The 15,502-nt window shown below is 50.1% G+C and overlaps 1 long non-coding RNA gene across 2 annotated transcripts in view; it reads left to right on the forward strand.

The window, feature by feature from the left end:
• Positions 1-15,502, forward strand: part of LOC146335858 (uncharacterized) — a 49,466-nt gene that overhangs the window by 1,664 nt on the left and 32,300 nt on the right. The window contains exon 2 of one of the 2 annotated variants that reach the window (XR_014785929.1): positions 9,602-9,783. The exons of the other annotated variant lie outside the window; for it this stretch is intronic. This is a non-coding gene — a long non-coding RNA (uncharacterized LOC146335858). The remainder of the gene's footprint in view (positions 1-9,601; positions 9,784-15,502) is intronic. 2 annotated transcript variants of the gene reach the window in all.

Below are 15,502 nucleotides of genomic sequence, written 5' to 3' on the forward strand. Positions count from 1 at the left end.
TTAGCCAACAGCAGCACCTCTCTGCAGATGAGCTCCGTGGCAGGGTGGGAGGGTCTGGTCCTTGGATGCCAGATGTGGCACCAGAGCCCTTCTGTTCTGGGAGGGCCTTTATCCCCAAAGTCCATGATCCCTGTGATGCAGGAGGGGCAGCGAGAGGAAATCCACAGCTCCATACAATCACAGCTCCACATTACAGCTAAGGCCCTTACAGAAGTCTCAGCACCTACAGCTGAGAATACTGAGAAAAATTTTCAGGTTGGGAGAATATCATGATGAAGTGAATCCTGCAAGCAAAGCGGGAGAAATTGGTGGGGCACTTCATGCGGCCTCTCATCCCTCCGCCGCTGCCAAACAACATCTCAGTGGGAGTCGCCGTACAGCCACTGACAATATCCTGAACATTGGCTTTGCTGCCTTTTCTAGAGCAGGGGGGGCTCTACACTTATCTTGACACTCTGTTTTTCTCACTCACCACAGCAATCTCTCTAAGTTTTGCTTGTGGGAAAACTGAGAAGGCATCCGTCAGCACAAAGGGGCAGCCCAAAGTCAAGACAAGCAAGACTCCTGGGGGGGGGGGGGCATGCATGCACGATCTCTTTGAATTAACGGAGTGTCAAAATAATTGGCTGGAGTATTGCTGATGTCTCTCTAGTATTGTGCTGGTGGCAGTGAAGCCCCGTATGCGGACTGGCTGGGCATAGAATGTTTATAAACATTACAACTGAAGTTCTGGTCACCACACATAAAAAGATATTGTAGAGCTAGAAAAAGCCAGAAAGGGCAACTAAAACAATCAAGGGGCTGGAGCATCTCCCCTATGAGGGAAGGTTACAACAGCTGGGATTGTTTAGCTTGGAAAAAAGGAGGGTCAGGGGAGACATGGTGGAGGTATACAAAATTATGCATGGTGTGGAGGATGTGGATGGGGAGACAGTTTTCTCCCTCTCTCAAAATACCAGAACCTGGGGTCATCCCATGAAGCAGATTGGTGGGAGATTCAGGACAATATCCTGAACATTGGCTCTGATGAACATTGAAGGGAGATTCAGGAGAAAAGGAAGGACTTCTTCACACAGCGCAGAGTTAAATTATGGATTTGCTACCACAGGATGTAGTGATGGCCACCAGTTTGGATGGCTTTAAAAGGGGGTTGGACAAATTCATGGAGGAAAAGGCTATCGATGGCTACAGGTCCTGATGGCTCTGTGCTACCTCCAGTACCAGAGGCAGTGAGCCTCTGTACACTAGTTGCTGGGGAACATGGGCGGGAGGGTGCTGTTGCGCTCATGCCCTGCTTGACAGCTGATTGGCCACTGTGTGACCAGAGTGCGGGACTGGATGGACCTTGGTCTGACCCAGCAGGGCTCTTCTCATGTTCTTATGCTATGGATGCAAACAGCAGCATCTGTTCTGAGGCAAAGAGCAGCTTGGGGGAAGGCGAATTTTTCGGATAAGAGTGCGGGAGTAAAGGGTGAGCCATCCCCACCCTGCCACACCACAGCCCTAATCTGGATCACAGCCCTGCACAGTTGTTGTTTGAAACATTAAAGACACACAAATACAGTCTCACATTAAACACCTCGTTCGCCCTCACTGAGATCTGCATCCCTTGTGGAACAGGGAGCAGAAGAGGACTGTGGTAGTATTCTGTTAGCAAATCTCAAGATTAATTTAGGTGCTAGTCGAAAGCATCACTAGAAGCCACCTTGAGCAGTATTTGTTAGTGGTCAGGAGGAGGCATTCGACCCTTTCAAGGCTAAGACCCATCTTCAGGTGGTAGAAGGTGGAGTGAGTGAGAGACCTCATTTGAACACACTCCTCCTGCCGTGACGCCCCTCAACAGTTGCCCCCCACTGACCTCCTCACCTGCGTCTGGGTGTGCATCACCAAACAGTGAGGCTGCCTGGTTGGAAACTTACTGCAAGCCTTGTGCAACTGGGTATGCTTGTAAATCCAGGGCATGAAAGCTCCCTTTGGGCTGTCCCTCCTTCTCCAAGCTCTTAGCACACCATCATCCAGTGCACACGACTGAGACGAGGCAGACTTCTGGGTCATTCCTTAGAAGTTATGCTCCTATGTTTTACATCTTCTGCTTTTTTACGAATCTACGCGGTGAACAGGCAAGAAGACGGAATGCAAACCATTTCTTAAATGCAAGAACAATCCCCCAAAGCAACAGAATACCTCCCGTCCTCCTCCTTGCCTGCAAGCTGCAAAATAGCAAACAGTTCCCTTTGGCACTGGCCAAACTGGCAAACTGCTCCCCCCAGCTCTCACCCAAACTAGTGTGTGTGTGTGTGTGTGGGGGGGGGGGTTCAGTAGCTAGCAGCCACCAGCTATCAACACTCATCTAAGAATGTATTTTTGAGCCATCAGTTGTCATTAAAGCAGCATCTTTAGCGATTCAAAAACGTTAAGGGTAAATGTCCATCTCACTTTGTGCAACCACAACAACATGATTAAATAATATGGAGTATTATTTATACAGCAACAAACTCTAGTGGTGTAACTGTTAGTCTCCTGGAGTGAGAAGAACAAAGAAACTCCCACTGGCAACTTAAAGACAAAAACAAAGAGGTCTTTATATAGTACTCTGTAAGACCTTTATATAGCACCTGAGAGTATTAAAAGTGGACTGAGCTAGGTCATTATTAATATTATTAACTACATTTCAATACTGCCCCATAGCCGAAGCTCTCTGAGTGGTTTACAGAAGTTTAATCCTCACACCACCCCTGTAATGCAGGCCACTGTTATGACCCCCAGATTGCAGACTCCTTGCTGTAGTGTGTATGACCTTTCTCTTTAAGACGCCTGCCTGGACTGCCAGTTCTTCACTGGGGTGCGTTGTGGGGTGGTATCCTTCCATTCTGACATCTCACATCACAATCAGCAATATGAAGTATTTCCCCTTCACAACAGCTGTTTAGCTGCATCATCTGACAACAACAACAATCCCTTGGAGAAAAGGACCCTTGTAGGAGCAAGATGTTTTCCGGGCCAAATTCAAGGTGTTAGTTTTGACCTTTAAAACCCTATATGGTTCCGGCCCAGCCTATCTTAAGGAGCGCCTCCAGCAGCACCAGACAGGCCGCTTAACAAGATCAGCCTCGGATGGCATTCTCTCTGTCCCATCAGCCAGGACAGCTAGACTGGTGGGGACGAGGGAGAGGGCCTTTTCTGTGGTGGCCCCCACTCTGTAGAACTCCCTCCCTATGGAATTCCGTCATGCCCCCTCTTTAATGAGCTTCCGTCGTGCATTAAAAACGTAGTTGTTCAGGCAGGCATTTGGGGTGGGTTAGGGTATTTTAGAAAATGTTTTTATTGTAGAATTTTATTGTTTTAAACTGTTTTATCGTATGTTGTACATCGCCCAGAGTGGCTGGGTGACCAGCCAGGTGGGTGATTAATAAATTTAATAATAATAAATAAATAATAAAGATCAGCCCCCATGTTCACCTTGAGAGATTCACATTTTTGCCTCGCTCAGAGACCACAGAGCAGAGTCCCTGACACTTACTCCTCTGAACCAGGGTGAGGGCTTGACCTCCCAAGAGCAGGAGAGCAAGCCAGACCATCACCTCCACAGCGTCAGCCCCGTATATGTGCAAAAAGGCACAGGAAGCCCCCCAAAGCAGGAGGCGTCACCTGGGCCCCAGCCGCCCTTGGAGCAGCGGGGAAAGCGCTCTTGCCATGTTCCCTGACGGACCTGGAAGAATTCAGGCGCTGCTGGGGCAACCAGGACCGGTGAGGGAGGGGGTCCGGGGCAGAGCCCTACCCTGGTCATAGAACTCTCCCTGCTGGCTGCCAAGCAGGGCGGCCTGTTTTGCACCAGAAGATTAGTTGGTGCTCTGACTTGGATTCCTGCGTTGAGCAGGGGTTGGACTCGATGGCCTTGTAGGCCCCTTCCAACCCTACGATTCCATGATTCTAGGCCAGGCGGTCACGACCGATGTGAGCACCTGGGACTGTGTGTTATGTGGAGGCTCCTCGGCCCTCGCTCCAGGCTGGGCGCAGCCCCTGCTAATCGGGGAGGGGGAACAGCTGGGGGGGTGTTCCACCTCTTGGAGGCCGGAGGCTGGGCCCCCTCCAGGGGCTGGGCCAGTGGCTGGCCGGAGGAAAATCTGCCCTGGGTGGCCAGGGCCGGCTTTACAAGAGGGCTGAGGGCGAGGCATGGGGTCTCCCTTCGTCCTGGTGGTCCTGGACCCGCAGAAGGCTGGTTCTATCCAGGGAGATTCGTGCTTAGGTATGTGAGGACAGGCCAGGCAGCTTTATTATTTGGCTTGGGTGTGCGATCATGAAGCGCGCCGTGTACAGTTCAGAGGCTTGGCTTTGTGCCCTCTTGCGTAACTTGCTACTTCCATTCTTCCCTTTCCCTCGACCCCTTTATTTGATTTTAATATACCCTTATCCAACCTTTAGTTAGTGTGATCTCTCTGCATAACCTCAGTGCTGATTTCAGTGCCTCTTGGCTTAGGAGGGTGGTGTCAGGGCCCAGCTCCTGCACTGCAGTGGGCCTTGCTGGTGATGGCCAGGATCCGATTAGCAGTCGCCTGGAAGGGCCTGGGCCTACTCAGCCTCTGGAATGTCATTCTGTGAGCGCGACTCTTGTCAGGGTGCTCAGAGCAGAGCCAGGGGGGTCACCCGACTCCCTGTCTGCCTGCAGGCCTGGCAGAGGTGGGGTGGGGTCTGCAGGAGGGTCGCCAGGCTGAGTGGTCTCTGCTGGAGGCCGGAGCAGGCGCCCTGTTCAGACGGCCTTGCTGAAAGGCTCAAGGCCCTTGTCTGTCAAGGGGTCCGGAGGGGTGTCCTACAGTCACGCCTGCCCTTTTAAGCTGATGCAAAGGCGACGAGCCTTTGCTAGGAACATCTCGTCTTCCTTGCCCGAAGCCTTCTCTGTTTGGATCTATCATCGCCTGGGCTTTTGGAGGCACTCTGCACATGGACTGGAACTTTGGATTGTTAAGGACTTGCCATGAAAAGTGCTGTGAGGCTTTTCATAGACTTGAACTCTCGTTGCTGCGGATCCTGTGTCTGTTTGTCGTCAGCTCAGCGGACCAGCAGGCTGGGTTTGATCTATGACTTTTGGACTTCCCTCGCCATAACTCATGCAGCATGGAGTTACCAATGCGAACGTGGTGGCACGGAACTCCTTGTGTTTACCCTTCCCTTGGTCCTGATGGGCCTCGACCATGTAGCCTGGAGTTACCAGCAAAAGATTCGAAGTTGGACCAACTCTCTATGGGTGTGGCTTTGTTTAGGCCTTTCAAGAAGTTATCCCCTGATTGCCTGATGGGTTCATTCCAGGAATCATTCCCTTTCCATGCCAGGGGTTGGAACCCTGTGAAAGGACTGTCTGGGTTAGGCACCCAGGAATCCAGAGTCCCTTCCCTTGTGTTCAGAACCATGGAGATGGCAACGGAGAAACCATGTTGAGGATCTCAGTCATGGTAATAGTGTTTAGCTTTGGACTGTTCTGGAATTACATAGAGCCCATAGCTGCTCACCATCAGCTATATGATTTCTGAAGAGTGTAATCATTACGCTTTAGCTGTGGGATTCCCTGCAATAAAGAAATCTCACTGATTTGGGTGTCCAGTGTCAGATTGCCTGAGCGTGTGCGCTGGGGGGATCGGGAAACCTGACAGGTGGCTACTGGGTATTTTGGGGGACTGAAAGGCCAGGTTTGGCCAGTCCTGTTTTTGGGAAGGGGATCCCGGGATCGGGTCCTGAGCGGTCCTCCCTCACAGGGAGGTGTGGGCCAGTCCCGGCAGCTGGGATCCTCCTTCCCAAAAGGAGGATCCCTTCATACAATCATAGAATAGTAGGGCTGGAAGGGGCCTACAAGGCCATCGAGTCCAACCCCCTGCTCAATGCAGGAATCCAAGTCAGAGCATCCCTGACAGATGGCTGTCCAGCCTCGTCTTGAAGGCCTCCAGTGTGGGAGAGCCCACCGCCTCCCCAGGTCATTGGTTCCATTGTTGTATTGCTCTAACAGTCAGGAAGTTTTTCCTGATGTTCAGCCGGAATCTGGCTTCCTGTCACTTGAGCCCATTATTCCGTGTCCTACACTTTGGGATGATCGAGAAGAGATCCTGGCCTTCTTCTCTGTGACAACCTTTCAAGTACTTGAAGAGTGCTATCATATCTCCCCTCAGTCTTCTCTTCTCAAGGCTAAACATGCCCAGTTCTTTCAGTCTCTCTTCATAGGGCTTTATTTCCAGTCCCCTGATCATCTTTGTTGCCCTCCTCTGAACCCTCTCCAGTTTGTCTGCATCTTTCTTAAAGTGTGGTGCCCAGAACTGGACACAGTACTCCAGATGAGGCCTAACCAGTGCTGAGTAGAGGGGAACTAGTACTTCCCGGGATTTGGAAGCTATGCTTCTCTTAATGCAGCCCAAAAGAGCATTTGCCTTTTTTGCAGCCACATCCCATTGTTGGCTCATATTCAGCTTGTAATCAACAACAATTCCAAGATCCTTCTCGCGTGTAGTGTTGTTGAGCCACGTATCCCCCATCTTGTAACTGTGCCTTTGGTTTCTTTTTCCTAGGTGCAGAACTTGGCATTTATCCCGATTAAATGTCATTCTATTGTTTTCTGCCCAGTGCTCTCTATCCAGATCACTTTGAATTTTGTTTCTGTCTTCCAGGGTATTAGCTGTCCCGCCCAATTTTGTGTCATCTGCAAATCTGATCAGCATTCCCTGCACCTCCTCCTCCAAGTCATTCATAAAAATGTTGAAGAGCACTGGGCCCAGGGCTGAGCCCTGCAGTACCGCGCTCGTTACCTCTCCCCAGTTTGAGAAGGTCCCATTGATAAGCACTCTCTGAGTCTGATCCTGTAGCCAACTGTGGATCCACCGGATCGTTGTTTCATCTAGCCCACTTTGAGCTAGTTTGCTCATCAGGATATCATGGGGCACTTTGTCGAAAGCTTTGCTGAAGTCGAGGTATATGATGTCTACAGCATTCCCATGGTCTACAAGGGAGGTTACTTGATAAAAAAAATGAGATCAGATTTGTCTGGCAGGACTTGTTTTTGACAAATCCATGTTGGCTTTGAGTAATCATGGCATTGTTGTCAAGGTGCTTCCAGACTGAGTGCTTTATAATCCAGATGGATGCTTCCAGATGGATTCCTTTATCATCTGCTCCAGAATTTTCCCAGGGACTGATGTCAGACTGACTGGTCTGTAGTTCCCAGGTTCCTCCTTTTTACCCTTTTTGAAGATAGGGACAACATTAGCCCTCCTCCAGTCATCTGGCACTTCCCCCGTCCTCCATGATTTCTCAAAGAGAATAGACAGCGGTTCTGAGAGTTCTTCTGCCAGTTCCTTTATTATTCTAGGATGATAGAATATCATCTATCATCCCAGTTCCTTCCCTTCCCTTCCCTTCCCTTCCCTTCCCTTCCCTTCCCTTCCCTTCCCTTCCCTTCCCTTCCCACTGGCCATAAGAGCAACAGAAGATCCCCCTGCCGGCAGGCAGATCCACCTTGGGCAGTCAGACGGAAGGGGTCATAGAACAGAATCACAGAATAGTCGGGTGGGAAGGGGCCTACAAGGCCATCGAGTCCAAGCCCTGCTCAGTGCCACTTGAGCAGGGGTCACTTGAAGAAGCATTCTGGGATCAAAAGACAATGATTTTGGGGCACTGAACTCAGCAGCGCTGGCTTCCCCTGAGTCAACACACACAGGTTTGTGATGCCTTCCAAGACACATTTCATAAAATAGGATGAATTTGATGAAATGTCTGATGAAAATATCTGGAGATCTTGAAAGCTTGCACCCTTTTTATGACATTTGAGCTGGATTCGAAACAGTATTGCACTGCATGGGTTTTGGAATTTTTCTTATGGCCAACGCAGCTGCCTTTGTTTTTCAGAGGACCAGTTTAGAAACCTGAAGGCAATTTTGAGGAATAAAATTGGAGATGGGGAGGTTTGGGCCCATTTTGTTCAAATTATTATGCTCCTCTCTCCCCCCAGAGCTCCCAGCTAGCCTTCTCTGAGAGGGGAACCAGCTCTAAGATGGCAGAATCAGTGCATGTCCACTGCATACAAGAATGGTACAGGGACTGCTGTGGGGTGGCACCACAGGGCCCCAAATAGCAGAGTTTCTCGAGCTCTTTTAAGAAGCTGACATGGAACTTTCCTCCTGAAGTCGGCCCTCATGGAAAGCCCGCCTCTGAACCCCTGTTCACATCTACTCAGGCCTAATCAATGGAACTTCCTCCGAAGTGAATGTGAGGGCACAGGATCGCACCTTTACGCAGAGGAGAGAGGATGGCTCGTCAGCATAAGAATGCAAGAGGAGCCGTGCTGGGTCAGATTGAAAGCCCTTCCAGCCCAGTGCTCTTTTTGCAGTGTCCAGCTCAAAGGGGATGCCCACAAGCAGAACATGGGCACACATTCATCCCCCCACTCATGGTCCCCAGCAGCGACTGGTATTGAGTGGCATGCATCCTCCAGTCCTGGAGGGACTATGTAGCCATCATGACTAGTGGCTATTGATAGCCTCCTTCGCTATCCATCAGAGTTTGAATCAGGGGCCGTCTCGGCTGCTCCGCTTTGTGCTGAGCTACTTTAGAGGGTGGAGCGTAGGGAGAAAAAAGGCAGGGCCTGGGGTCAAGCCTGGCTCCAGGCCCAAAGGAGCCCATCAGCTCCCTCCAGCTAGAAATGCTTATGTCGAGCCACAGGCTTCTTCCTGGGCAACACGTGGCTGAGGCCTGTTCCGCTTCCCCTCCTGCTGGTTCGATGGCCGTTGTCTTCTGGATCTGCATTTTGGCTTTGGCCGATGAATGCGACTCCAGGCAGCCCCCTTCCGAGGAGCGCCGTGAACCTCGGATCAAGGGCTTGCCAGTGCCCCGGCCCTGCCCGGGCCACAGCTCCCTCCCGTGGCTGCTCACCTTCCCTTGCAGCCTGGCGCCAACGGGGCGGGTCACGTGCCGGCGGGAGGGGGAATGGCGGAGGGCATTTGGGGCTCGGTCGAGGGGCGCCAGGGAGTCTGCTCGCAGACCGGCGGCCCAGTTTGCTTCTCCTTCAACTGCTGGGCTGAGCTGGCCCCATGAACTCCCTCCTGCTGTAAGCTTGTCAACACGGCAGCGGGGACTCAAGGGGCCCGTTGTCCCCGGTGAAGGGATTCATTGCTCAGTGGGGAGCCACACTCCCTGGTAAGGCTCTTCCAGAGACCAAAATAAACTGAAGCCACTACTGTTGCTGTTTCCTTATCTGCGCCAGAGGAGCTGCAAGCAAGCCTCCTGCGGGAGAGAGCAGCCAGGCTGCCTTGCGTTGGAAATGGCCGCAGGAACCGTAAGGTGGCAATCCGGCAAGTTTAGTCCCACACCCCTCCCCAGCCCTCAAGCCCCGCAGGGAGGAAGAGACGAAAGAAAGAAAGAAAAAGAAAGAAGCAGGCAGGCAGGCAGGCAGCAAATCTCCTGAGGACTAGCTTTCCCCAGACATTTGTCTGGAACTCGTCTTTGTTTATTTTCTGTATCCCTGTTAATGCTGCACTGGGCAGAGGGGAGCTCCCTTTTGTTAGTTACTTAATAATTAGCATGGATGTACCATATTTTGACTAACTGAAAGTGCTTCGCTTACATTTAGCGCATAACGCAGGACTGCATCCTCACCCCCATGTTGCGCAGCCGCAGTATTGCATGCCAGCCAGCCTGCTCTGGCCAATGGATGTTGAGAAGCGCCCTTGACGGCTGTGGCTACCCTCTCTGCTGGTCTTTGCTACGGGCATTGCTGGGATTGGTGATGGGCACCCAGACAGAGGCAAGGAGGTAAGTGGTAGGACAAGCTGTTCACGGAAGTCGTGGCAGGAGGAGGCCCCTCTGGGGAGAGGCGTTCAAATGAGGTCTTTGCCCACTCCATCTTCCACGACCTGAGGATGGGCCTCAGCCCTGACGGATCAAATGCCTCCTCCTAACCACCAAGGTGGCTTCTATTGACGCTTTTACCTAGTGCCTAAAATTAACCTTGAGGATTGCTAATAGAACTCTGTCACATTGCTCTTTGGTTTCTGTTTCACAAGGGATGCAGATCTGAATTGGGGCAAGACTGGAATTGCCCATGGCTCAAAACCCACTGTGGGTGGCCAGTGGAAAGGCTTTAAGTGGGTGCCTGAGGTGGGTGGGAGGGCACAGGGGACGAAGGAAGGGATAAGAGGGCCTGATAAGCAGAAGGGGCACCCACTCCCAGCACTAGCTGGCAACGTCCACTGTTCAGAACGACATTGTGCACTTTATGATGGCCTGAGCAATGGCCAGATCTTTTGCTTCTCGAAAAATCTTTGCTGGGGCGGACATCTGTCTGAAAACACCCTCTGTACTCTGATGTTTCTCCCTAACATGTGGCAGCTCTCTAGATCTAATCAGTGGTGAGTAAGATGCACTCTGCAGTGGCTCAAGACCACTTTCATCCTTTCTCATTTCCTCTGAGATGTAAGAGGCTGAGCTGTCAACAAGGATGTCCTCAGTTCAAATTTCAACTTGGCCATGAATTGGTTAAGTGGCCACTACTTCTCAGCCAGCCTCCATCTGCAATGTGGGGATAATAATGCTGACCTACCTTACAGAGATGTTATAAAGATTCCAAGAAGATAATGCATTGGAGATACAGCAGCAAAACAAAGAACAGAAGCTAGAAGAGCAACAGCAAGCTGAGGCAGAAGAGGAAACTGCTGAGGTGAGGAAAAGTGAAGTAGAGGATAGTCTTTGGAAAAGGGTGGCAGTTAGGAGGAGAAGAACTAGAAGACACTCTGCACCCGTGGAGGCAGTGGAACTAGGGAACCGTTTGCAGGTACTTGAGGATGAGACTGCAGGGCAGCCTGCAGAGGAAGAATTACAGGGGACCCCACAGGAGAGCGAGCAAGAGGCCGATGGTTAGCCAAGCAGGGGCGATGAAACCCAGGCCTACAACAAGAAGAAGAGAAGAGTAGTAGTAGTGGGAGACTCCTTGCTGCATGGGATCAAAACCCAAATATGTCGCGAAGATCCGTGGACTCGCCAGGTATGTTGTCTCCCGGGAGGATGGATTAGAGACATGACTGAAAGGTTGCCTGCACTCATAAAGCCCACTGACAGGCATTCCTTTCTTCTCATCCATGTGGGAACAAATGATACCGCCAAGCGGAGCGACGAAGAAATCACGTCAGACTTTGAGGCCTCGGGAAGGAAACTCCAGACCTTTGGGGCCCAAATAGTTTTCCCATCCATCATTCCAGTAGTTAGAAGAGGGATAGAAAGGGAAAGAAAAATACTCCGGGTGAATGACTGGCTACGAATGTGGTGCCGACGCAAGAGATTCTGGCTATACTTCCTGGAAGATGGGCTGTTGGCAAGGGACGGGTTGCACCTCACAAAGGCTGGGAAGAATGTGTTTGGCCACAGCATGAAGAACTTTATCAGAAGGGCTTTAAACTGAATCTACAGCGGAGGGAGATGTAAAGTTGGGGGCAAATATGGACGAAGGCTCATGTACCACAACGGAGAGAACAGCTCTGATAGCGCCCAATAATAGTCTTCAGACACATGTAGGAAGAAAGCCAGACTATGAAGCACATGGTCTTCACTGTCTGTACACTAATGCCCAGAGTATGGGAAACAAACAGAACAAACCTGAACTCTTAATACAGGAGTTGATAGGTATAACTGAAACTTGATGGGATGACTCCCATGACTGGAATACAGCAGTTGAAGGATATAATTTGGTCAGAAGGAACAGAAAGGGAGGAGAGGTTGCACTGTATGTTAAAAATACCTATCTCTGCACAGAAATACAGGAGGATGAGCTTGGTAGCCCCATCAAGAGCATCAGGGTTAAAATAAATGGAGCAAAGAATAAAAGAAACCTGGTGGTCGGAGAAGACAAGAATGAAACTTTTGAGACTTGGTGGATTATGTAGCAGTTACAGGAACTCTGGGGGAAAGCAACTATGTTATACTTGAGTTCTTGGTTCTAAAAGAAGCAAAAGCCGAGTGTGGCCAAACGCGTACCTTGGTTTTTAGGAAAGCCAATTTTAATAAACTCAGAACGATGATAAGTAAGGTCCCATGGCCAGAGACGCTAATGAGAAAAGGAGTCCAAGATGGGTGGGAGTTTTTAAAAAAGGAAATTCTCCAGGCACAATTACAAACCATTCCAACAAGAAGAAAAGGTGGAAGACAACAGAAGAAGCCAATGTGGTTTCACAACAAGCTTAGAGATGACCTGAAAACAAAAAAGCACACATACAGGAAGTGGAAGGAAGGCTAAGCAACAAAGGAAGCGTACAGGCAGGTAGCACAGAATTGCAAGGATGGCGTCAGGAGGGCTAAAGCTGAGAACGAGCTGAGGTTAACGAAGTATGCTAAAAGCAACAAAAAGGCTTTCTTCAGCTACGTGCATAGTAAAAGACAGAGGAAAGAAACGGTGGTTCAGCTATTAAATAAGGATGGCACAATGATAAAAGATGACAAAGAAAAGGCAGAGGTGCGCAGTTCCTACTTTGGCTCAGTCTTCTCCCAGAAGAGGGTCTATGACCCCCCTGGGGAAGGCGAAGTACAGGCTGAAGGGGCAGGATTGCAGCTTGAGATTGATAGGCATATGGTCAAGGAACACCTGATTACTTTGAATGAGTTCAAGTCTCCAGGGCCAGATGAACTGCACACTAGAGTAGTAAAGGAACTGGCGGAAGAGCCGTCACAACCATTGTCTTTTATCTTTGAGAAATCATGGAGGACAGGTGAAGTGCCAGATGACTCTTGTCCCTATCTTCAAAAAGGGCAAAAAGGAGGAACCTGGGATCTACAGACTGGTCACTCTGACATGTATCCCTGGGAAAATTCTGGAGCAGATGATAAAGCAATCATTCTGTAAGTACCGTGACAACAATGCAGTGATTACTCGAAGCCAACATGGATTTGTCAAGAACAAATCCTGCCAGACGAATCTGATCCCAGTTTTTGATCAGGTAACCTCCCTTGTGGTCTGTGGGAATGCTGTGGACATCATATACCTCGACTTCAGCAAAGCTTTCGACAAAGTGCCCCATGATACCCTGATGAGCAAACTAGCTCAAAGTGGGCTAGATGAAACAACGATCCAGTGGATCCACAGTTGGCTACAGAATTGGACTCAAAGAGTGCTTATCAATGGGACTTTCTCAAACTGGGGAGAGGTAACGAGTGGGGTACCGCAGGGCTCAGTCCTGGACCCAGTGCTCTTCCACATTTTTATGAATGACTTGGAGGAGGAGGTGCAGGGAATGCGGATCAAATGTGCAGATGACACCAAATTGGGCGGGATAGCTAATACCCTGGAAGACAGAAACAACATTCAAAGTGATCTTGATATGCTGGAGCGCTGGGCAGAAAACAACAGAATGACATTGAATAGGGATAGATGCCAAGTTCTGCACCTAGGAAAAAGAAACCAAAGGCACAGTTACAAGATGGGGGATACTTGGCTCAACAATACTCGAAGCGAGAAGGATCTTGGAACTGTTGTAGATCACAAGCTGAATATGAGCCAACAATGGGATGTGGCTGCAAAAAAGGCAAATGCCATTTTGGGCTGCATTAATAGAAGCATAGTTTCCAAATCCCAGGAAGTACTAGTTCCCCTCTACTCAGCACTGGTTAGGCCTCATCTGGAGTACTGTGTCCAGTTCTGGGCACCACATTTTAAGAATGACGCAGATGAACTGGAGAGGGTTGAGAGTGTTGGAGGGACACGGGCCATGAGTCCCTTAACCTGGACTTGAAGGGTTAATATGTACCTCTCTCTACATCCCTGGCTACTGGGGTGTGGGGTGTGATTCAGACTTCACAGAGGAGGGCAACGAAGATGATCAGGCAACTGGATACAAAGCCCTATGAAGAGAGACTGAAAGAACTGGGCATGTTTAGCCTTGAGAAGAGAAGCCTGAGGGGAGATATGATAGCACTCTTCAAGTCCTTGAAAGGCTGTCCCAGAGAGGAAGGCCAGGATCTCTTTTGGATCATCCCAGAGTGCAGGACACGGAATCATGGGCTCAAGTGACAGGAAGCCAGATTCTGGGTGAACATCAGGAGAAACTCCCTGACTGTTAGAGCAATGCGACAACGGAACCCATGACCTAGCGAGGTGGTGGGCTCTCCCACACTGGAGGCGTTCAAGACGAGGCTGGACAGCCACCTGTCAGGGATGCTCTGACCTGGATTCCTGAACTGAGCAGGGGGTTGGATGCAATGGCCTTGTAGGCCCCTTCCAACCCTACTGTTCTATGATTCTCCTTCTCTCCCTCCCCATGACAAAACCCACTTTTACCCCTGAGCCCCATGGAGACTCCATTTGTGACTTAAGAGGCAATCTTGGAGTAAAGGGGGGGGGCATGTTTACACTTTAAAAAGAAAAGGCTTTATGCCACTTCACCTGTCATGGCACCACCCCAAAGTGCCCTGGGAGCTGTCATTTGCTGAAAATAGTTTTGGAATAGGATTCCTGCATTGAGCAGGGGGTTGGACTCTATGGCCTTATAAGCCTCTTCCAACCCTACTGTAATTCTATGATTCTACTTTGAACATCCACCAGCGCTATATAAATGCTAAACATCATTAATTCACACTTTTCAGGGTTCAAAGCAGATGCTCCTGACCCAAATGAAGCTCACCCACGGGCAGGTGATTGTTCCAAGCACCAGCAATGTCAGATGCACCCATCCCTAGTGGGCTGGAAGGAGATTGCCCAGCCTGATGGAGGGGAGAAGTGTAAGGGGAGCTGAAATTGTTTTCAACCGGAGGGGGCTGGCGTAGTCTCCAAGAGGCTTGGCGAGGGCAGTGATGGGGTTTGTGGGACAGGGCTGCTCTGCCAGTGTGCTTGCTTCTGTGCCCCCTAATACTTCCAGAAATGGTGGCAAAGACAAAGCTCTCCTCTCAAGGAAATGATTTTTGCACACTCCCCACTGAGAGATCGCTAACTGAGCAGTAAGAAGTCTTGGGGCAGCATGGCCCAGATTTCATTTTCTTTGGGGGGTAGTGCTAGACTCAGTGGGGTTTCTTAATCTTTATTTACAAATACTGAAGCAGAGTGGAGGCAAACAGCGGGCAGCAGAGGCGCTATCCCACATCAGACCCCCAGAGAGAGAAGCCCCAGCTCCCAAGGTGTTTCAACTAACGCAGCAGCATTAATTTCTTCTGTGTGTGCGCCCACGCGCACAGGCGCCTGTGTATGAGAGACCTTCCCTGAGCTCTGATGGGCATCTAGTTCAAAGGCACCAAGAGATTGCTAACTATTGGAAGACCATCTCCAGACATTAGCTCCCATCAGCGAACCATCAACTGACCATTCTGGACTATTAGTCAGAAATCTGCCTAACAAGGGAATGAGCCTTGTTAGGCTCTGTTAGTTAGATAGTTACACTATCTATACATGATGCTCTGAAGTTTGCCCCTGAACAGTAGGAATCCTTATTAAACCTGTTTGCTGCTAACCATCAATACATTCCAGTCTTTGCCAACAGCCTCGAAGGCAACGCTGTGG

The sequence above is a fragment of the Heloderma suspectum genome, chromosome 14 (genome assembly GCF_057233095.1).
Source record: "Heloderma suspectum isolate Gila_16-S chromosome 14, 16-S_ref, whole genome shotgun sequence".
Lineage (NCBI taxonomy): Eukaryota > Metazoa > Chordata > Lepidosauria > Squamata > Helodermatidae > Heloderma > Heloderma suspectum.